At 40.5% G+C, this 7,501-nt stretch overlaps 1 protein-coding gene across 1 annotated transcript in view; it reads right to left on the minus strand.

Moving 5' to 3' along the window:
- Positions 1–4,619, minus strand: part of arhgap24 (Rho GTPase activating protein 24) — a 67,728-nt gene extending 63,109 nt beyond the window's left edge. Inside the window, exon 1 of the mRNA XM_034095853.2 lies at positions 4,147–4,619. The gene's annotated coding sequence lies outside the window, so the exon portion shown is untranslated. The remainder of the gene's footprint in view (positions 1–4,146) is intronic.
- Positions 4,620–7,501: the final 2,882 nt, after the last annotated feature.

The following is a 7,501-nucleotide window of genomic DNA, read 5'->3' on the forward strand; positions in this document are numbered from 1 at the left end:
TTTCATCAATCTTCTCATCTTACTGTCTTCCAGAAAGCCCAAACCATTCCTGAAATAATTTGATATCAACTCCAGTTTTGCTGCAGTTTTAGTCTTCCCTGTTTACGTCCCCGCCTCTGTCTCAATGAGCCGATATCACAGAGTGAGATGGGAACAGTCGGCTGCAGCAGCTGACACGGGGAACCTGATCCCTGGGCTTTCCAGCGACACAGCCTGTGCACTGCAGACATTCCTGGCGCGAGGGTCATCACATCTCCTCTCCTTCTACCTCAGCTCATGCTTTGTTGCTTTTCTCATCGTCCTTTTCTATTAACACATCAGGTGGGGGAAACGAGATGTCTTTCATGTCCTCCCTGACATAAAGCATTTTATCAACACTTACAAACTTTGTCATTTCCTTCTCATCCTTTCTTTCCTTTTATTTGAAATACCTTCTCATCCTTTTTCCTCCTCCTTTTTTCATTATGGATGTGCTGTTATTTGGAAATCAGTGACATCCTCTTACATCTACAAACGCATTAATCCAAACATAATTTAGTTGTTGTGTCTGCTCTGCCAGCCGACGGTTGTTTCAGATGGCATATGCAACACTATATATATATATATATATATATATATATATATATATATATATATATATATATATATACACAGTGCAATCATTATTTCATGCTAAATGAAGCTCTGTTGGATATCACTAGATCCTGTTACAGCGTAACAGGAGTACATAACGATTGATGTCACATTAGCATAATTACTAGCTAGCTGCTAACTGCCGCCTCGTTAATATCAAATCTATCATAACAATCCATTACCATGCTGTCATGAACGCACGGTTCTGTAACTTACGTGTACGCAAATTGACGTGCTTGATGTGAACGAGCATTTTGGTTAAAGTTGCGCATGCGCTATGAGTGCACATACGGGTACTTCTCAGGCATGCCGGGTAATCTATGACGTTTCGCTCTCTCAAAAGTTGGGCCATTTTATCATCATGCGCTAATGAGCAACTCTCATAGGAATTAATGAGGCCCCGCCTCCCACGCTGTATCCAGTTCTTATTATACGTCCATGGTCACTACCCGATCCGTCCCCCTGCCCGATCGGTACTGCGCATGTGCGAGATGGTCCGCCATATTGGACAACTCCGGACGGCAACTCAGGAAGGACAGTTGACACAGTGAAGCTCAAAAATAAAACGAGAGAGAGAGATGAGTTATTGTTATTACAACGTGACTTCACTATTATTTAACAACTCTTTTTATTGGGTTCTTTTATTTGGGTTTAAGTACATTGTCAGAATAAGTGAGAAATGGATTTAACTTCTGTTAGACAGCTATCATACTGAATACATATTTACTGTGAATGTATGCAAACATTTATGGCATATGGCTGTCTAACAGAAGTTACATTAACTTCTCACTTATTCTGACAATGTACTTAACCCCATAAAAACAGTTGTTAAATAATAGTGAAGTCACGTTGTAATGACAATAACTCATCTCTCTCTCGTTTTATTTTTGAGCTTTGCTAAATGCCACTGTGTCAAATGTCCATCTTGGGTTGCCGTCCGGAGTTGTCCAATATGGCGGTCCATCTCGCACATGCGCAGTACCGATCGGGCAGGGGGACGGATCGGGTAGTGACACGCGGTACCATATGTGTTCGGGGTCCGTGTCTTACCAATGACGTCACGCATTGTGATTGGCTGTACGGTAATTTACACAGGGGTGCTCGGGGGCAAATCAGTGTCACATCTACAGATCAAGACGAAGCGAATGGAAGTACTCCCATACTCCTAGCGTGTGTAAATGTTTGTGAAAAACGTGTGCAAAGTCTCCGAAAACGGAGCATTGGCTGTACGGCAACTCAAGAGGACCATCATACACGGTCAAATTCCGAACATTTAAACATAGCCTACACTTCATTCTTTACTTTGTCCGTTATTATATGTAGAAGATATTACTTTTTTCTCCGTCATGTTGTTTCCATAGCAACAACTTCAAACAGGAAGTTAACCTAAATTACATTTAAGACACTGCAACGAAAGTAACAATCAATGTAAAATCCTTTTCCGTTTCACAGAACACAAATTGGGTTATTTACATAATTATGTTTACACTGTCGATTGTTATTTTTGGGGGACACATCAAATCACATCTACAGACCAAGACGAAGCGAATGGAAGTACTCCTAGCGTGTGAAAAACGTGTGCAAAGTCTCCGAAAACGGAGCAGTGGCTGCGATGCTAGCTTTGCGGCTAGCAGTTAGCCTTTTCTATGGAAATATACATCGAAATTACCGTACAGCCAATCACAATGCATGACGTCATTGGTAAGAGACGGACCCCGAACACATATGGTACCCCGAACTAGGGGTGGGCGATATGATGATATATATCGTAGTGACGATATTAGGTCTCCACGATATGCTTTTTCAGAGATCGTATCTATCGTGATTAAAAAAAAAAAAAAAATTAAAAAAAAATTCCCTTCAGTTATGCTAAAGTCTTTTATTGCACTTCAAGTCTAAAGTTTACATTTTAATTGTTTGGCACTGACTTTTCCTCATTGATGTTTTATGTTTTACTTAGTTATTTTTTACCCTCCTTTTCATGTTTGATGTTCACTGCTAGTGCTTCCTCAGAAAGTTCATTTTTATACTGAGAAACTGTGCCTTGAAGCCATATCAAAATGTTGAATTGTTCAGGGATTCATTTCAGAAATAAAACCAGCTTGAAATGCTATTTTGGTCTGTTACTCCTTTTTGTTTTAGTTTCTGTTACCTTGTAGGTGCTTGTACTGTTAAGTAACTTGAAAAATAACCATAATAACCGACATGAAAAAATATCGTGATATATATCGTCTATCGTGATACTGCTTGAAAAATATCGTGATAATATATTTTTCAATATCGCCCACCCCTACCCCGAACACATATGGTACCGGCCCGGCTAAAATAACTGGATGGCCTACCTGCCTGTCAGCCTTCCATCTGTGCACAAACTTATCTCGTGCCCTCATTGGTCATGTGCGCGTTCGTGTGTGTTGGAGGAGGGGCTCTGTAGGGAAGTCTGAAGGAAGAGCCAGATTTTTTATTTATTTCAAAGTGGGCCCATTTTAATTATATTTGTTTCCTTCAAATGTGCAGAGGACTCCCCAAGTGCTGTGTTTAATTTATTTTAAAGTAGGCCTGTGTATTTTTAATTCTGCTTATAGGAGTTCTTTGTTTCTTATTAGAGGTTAACAGTTTTATATATTGTAATAAATAGCCTAATAAATGCAAAAAAACTGTAGTTTTTGTCTGATATAACAATAAATACAACTTTATAAGCTATGAAATATGTTTTGCGGCTCCAGACAAAAAAATGTTGGGAAAAAGGAACAAAATGGCTCTTTTGGTCAAAAAGGTTGCAGACCCCTGCCCATGCTGCTCGGAGTAATAGAATTCCACGACTCCTCTGCCAACAGCATATGTTGTCTCCCTCTCCTCTTGCCTTGGCGCAGGCAGACTGTCCCTCGTTTCAACCAACACAACTACTAAGCTTCATGCAAATGAGGCTCAATGACGTTGCCAATATGCAAATGAGTGTATTGGGTCAGCTGGCATCTGTGAGCCACTTTTGAAGCTAGAACTACCTACTTTCATTGGAAATAGTTTGGTTACACTTTACAGGACGCACTGTATTTTGTACATGGTGTCAGACAGATGTGCAATTAACATCAAATCCCAAAGAAGGTGAACAATTTTCTGAGTGATGTTGGAAAAGCATATTCAAAAAAGTACCATAATGATTTCCAGTAAACTGAAGGCACTTGCTGACCTCCTCTGCTTATGGTTTTGGTGCATGTGTTCAAGACTAAATGCATAGACAAATCAGAAAAAAACAACAACACCAAATGTCATAGCAGCAACTACCACAAACTGCTGTGCTTAACATAGTGGTGTTTCTGCAATTGTATCTATTCAGGGATAGCTACTGAAATATAAATAACATACCTCATAGTGTCAATCAGTAAAATAGAACCATTCAGTCAGACAATTTGCCTGCAGATATCAAGAAAAATGGGACATTGCTACAGAATCACCAATATACAACAATACCCCGGAGGCAAAAACACGCTATAAAACTCAGAGTAGACTCACCTTTCAAATTAAAAGCCTTGTCGAATGCCTCAGCTCTGATGTGTGGTGATGAACACACCTTTCTGGATCCAATCCTGTGACAGGTAATCAATCAACAGCAACGGAGATCCCGGGGTGAGAAGAGCTGAAGTTGTACTCCAGCTCCTTCTGCTGCTCCCCTGAACAAACTCGGTGCGTGCAGAGTGGATGGAGTTAGCAGAGGATCAGACGAGCTGCTATAAACTTTTCCCCTGACTGCTCACACCATCTGCATGCTGAGAGAGTCTCCGCTGTGAACAGGATGGCTGTCGCGGTCAGCACAGTCACACATCATGGGGCAGCAGTACAGCGGGAGTCCACCCAGACACATGCAAACCCATATGCACACACACACGGACGGACGCAAACACACACTCTTCCCCCTCACACTGCAGCCTATGCAGTCCTAACTCCTCCAGTCATCCTGGCTCACACTCTGTCTGAGAACACTGTGTGTGTATATGTTGGTTACAGAGAAGGGGGGGGGGGGGAGAGAAAGTGTGTGTGTGTGTGTGTGTTTTCAGTGAGCGTGTGTTAGGAAGTCTGAGGATGAGAGCTCTCACCAAGCAGAGCTCCAGCAGTGCAGCTCACTTTCGCTTGTATTTCAGATAACACAAAAGCAACTGGCAGTTTTTAAAACTCTCACACTTTGTTCAAATTGTAAACAGCCAGGAAATTCCCCAAACTTTACTAATGTGCAATATCAATTCTCAGTTCCCTATACAGTATACCATCTGAGAGTTATTCTGCATGCAAACACAGAAAGCCCCTCTTTTAAGGAGTCTTCAATATGTTGTATACAAATGACTGCGTGCATGCAGCTCCACAAACATTTATTCAGTGACACTGTCCTCACTTTGGTGCAAGCCCAGCTGTATACACACCAGTGTAAAGTGCATCTTGTTTAACTGGGAGTGGTCTGAAATGTCTTCCGTTTCCATAGTATTGCAGTGGTTCCTTCCAAAGAATAGTAGGATTAATTTTCTATAGAATAAATGGAGATTATATCATGGATAAAGCTTTTGAACCGTAGTGGATGCGAGGCATTTGCGGTATGAGGAAATTACTACCTGCTTTAACAAACTGAGGAATTCTGACATGTGGAGTACATTCCTGAGCGTAATCATGCAATCGGAGCTATTGTTCAACTCCTCACAATCTGCCCATCACCACACGGAGACTATTGATTTATGACAAGAGAGCAGGCACATTTTACACAATTTCTTTATCATGCAAGCTAATCAAATGAGAATGATGTGTAATAATTTACAGAATAAGTTTACTGATGAGAAAGAAATGTATAAAACAAGATAAGGCTGGAAGACCCTTTGATGATGAAGAATGAGATGTTTTTTAAAAAGATACCAAAAAACACAACCAGAAATTCACCACAAAAACCAATCTTTCCAATACTGAAAACATACATTTAGAACTAACAACATCTGTCTCAACACAAGACAGATGCAGAACCTTTACACCGCCTTATTGTATCCAAAGCACGTGTTTGCCACATCTCCTGGTCCTGGAAAATGTTTTCATTACTAATAATGAAGGAAAATTCCAGTCTGTGGGCTGATGTATCATAATAATAATAATAATAATAATAAATTGGATTTATATAGCGCTTTTATAGTACCCAAAGACGCTTTACAATATGAGGGGGGGGGGGGGGGGTAGATAGACTGGGGCAGGTAGACAACAGACTAAGAAAAAACAACAAAAACGACAAAACAAAACACAGTGGCAGTCAGGAGGAGGTCGAAAATGAGTGGGGGGGTGTTTTTACGGATAGAGAGAGGTGAAAAGATGGGTTTTGAGGCGGGACTGGAACAGAGTGAGGGACTCAATTATCATCAATAATTACTTCCTCAAAATCAAATCAGGATGAACATTTATTAATTTACACACACACACACACAAACAATACACCATGTGAGACTTGGGTGCAACTCGGACTGAGGCAGTGTGTGTACTTTGCGGTGATGTTATACTGCTGTGGTCCTGGACGGTACGGAGGTGTTAGAGGTTCAAGTGTTGGGTCAGGCCGAAGACATTATCTATTGATCTGTTTGATCTACGGGCAGACCCTGAGCAGTGAGGCAGGATTGAGGTCAACATTACATTCGGACCTGCTATTAGCATATGTCAAACCATTGATCTAAGTGGCAGCAGCAGCACATCAATCTGTCCAAAGCTTCAATCTGACACTTTCCTTAATGCAGAGGTTATTATCAGCGTTTTCCCAGAACACCTTTCTCCCCTTCTGTTTCCCGTGTTCTCTCCAGTGCGGGGTTACCTGAAAAAGTCATCTGAATCTTACATGTTGCATGGCACATATTGAGCAACAGCAACAACATTTAAAAAAAAAATTCTGTTTCGTATGCCATTTTTTTTTTAATAATAATTTACACCAGGGGTTCCCAACACTTATGTCTTTAACCCCTCAAAAAACAAACTACTGTTTACACATTACCACTATACTTGGTGATTTGGTCGATGTATTCTGTATGGAAAAATGAACACAACTGACAAGTTACAAAAGATTAATTATATTTAATGCACTTGTATTTTTATCCGATCTTTCTATCCTAACCCGATGTTGGGAAATAATGGTCTCGATAAATCCTGGAGCTAGCTTTGGTACATTTTCAAGTCTTCTGCAGACACCAGTATTAGACCTTCCCCCTATATTTCCCAAAATATGGGTTCTTTATGGTTCATTAACTCTGGTTATTTGCGACGTGGCTTTTTATTTGTTGCTAGAACACAGCCTAGAAATCAGACATTGTTTTCATTCTGACTTTGGTATAACTGCTGTGAGCCATGCTAGCTCCTGTGCAGTAACTATTAAAGGTACTTTTAGTTGCATTTTTTAACATGAAAACACTTTTAATAAGCATTTTGCAGCTGTGCAAAGCCATTTACATTCAACAGTGAGAATGAAGTCAAATGTATTTATACCAATAACACTCCACACAATACACATTTCTGGGTATTTAAAGCCTCATGAGATGAAAACACAGATGAAATGAAATGTAGAGAACAAACAAAAGTAGTTCCTGAGCCATCTGTGCTCAGCCATCCTTCAGCATGTTTCATATATTTGCAGGATGTGGAATGCTGAACATGAAACACTTTGACCTTGTGACGTGAGAAGTTGCCATCTGTAAACAAACTGGGGATGCATCTTCTCCCATGAGACACTGTGGGGGACCTTATCCGATAGGAGATAACTCGTATGGTTGGAATGGATGAATCTTGACAAAAAGCCTCCGGGAATTAAAATATTCTCAATGGATCTGCTGTTCTCATGGCCTTGCAGTCAGAGGTTTGGACA

This window comes from Pseudochaenichthys georgianus, chromosome 12 (assembly GCF_902827115.2).
Source record: "Pseudochaenichthys georgianus chromosome 12, fPseGeo1.2, whole genome shotgun sequence".
Classification (NCBI taxonomy): Eukaryota; Metazoa; Chordata; class Actinopteri; order Perciformes; family Channichthyidae; genus Pseudochaenichthys; species Pseudochaenichthys georgianus.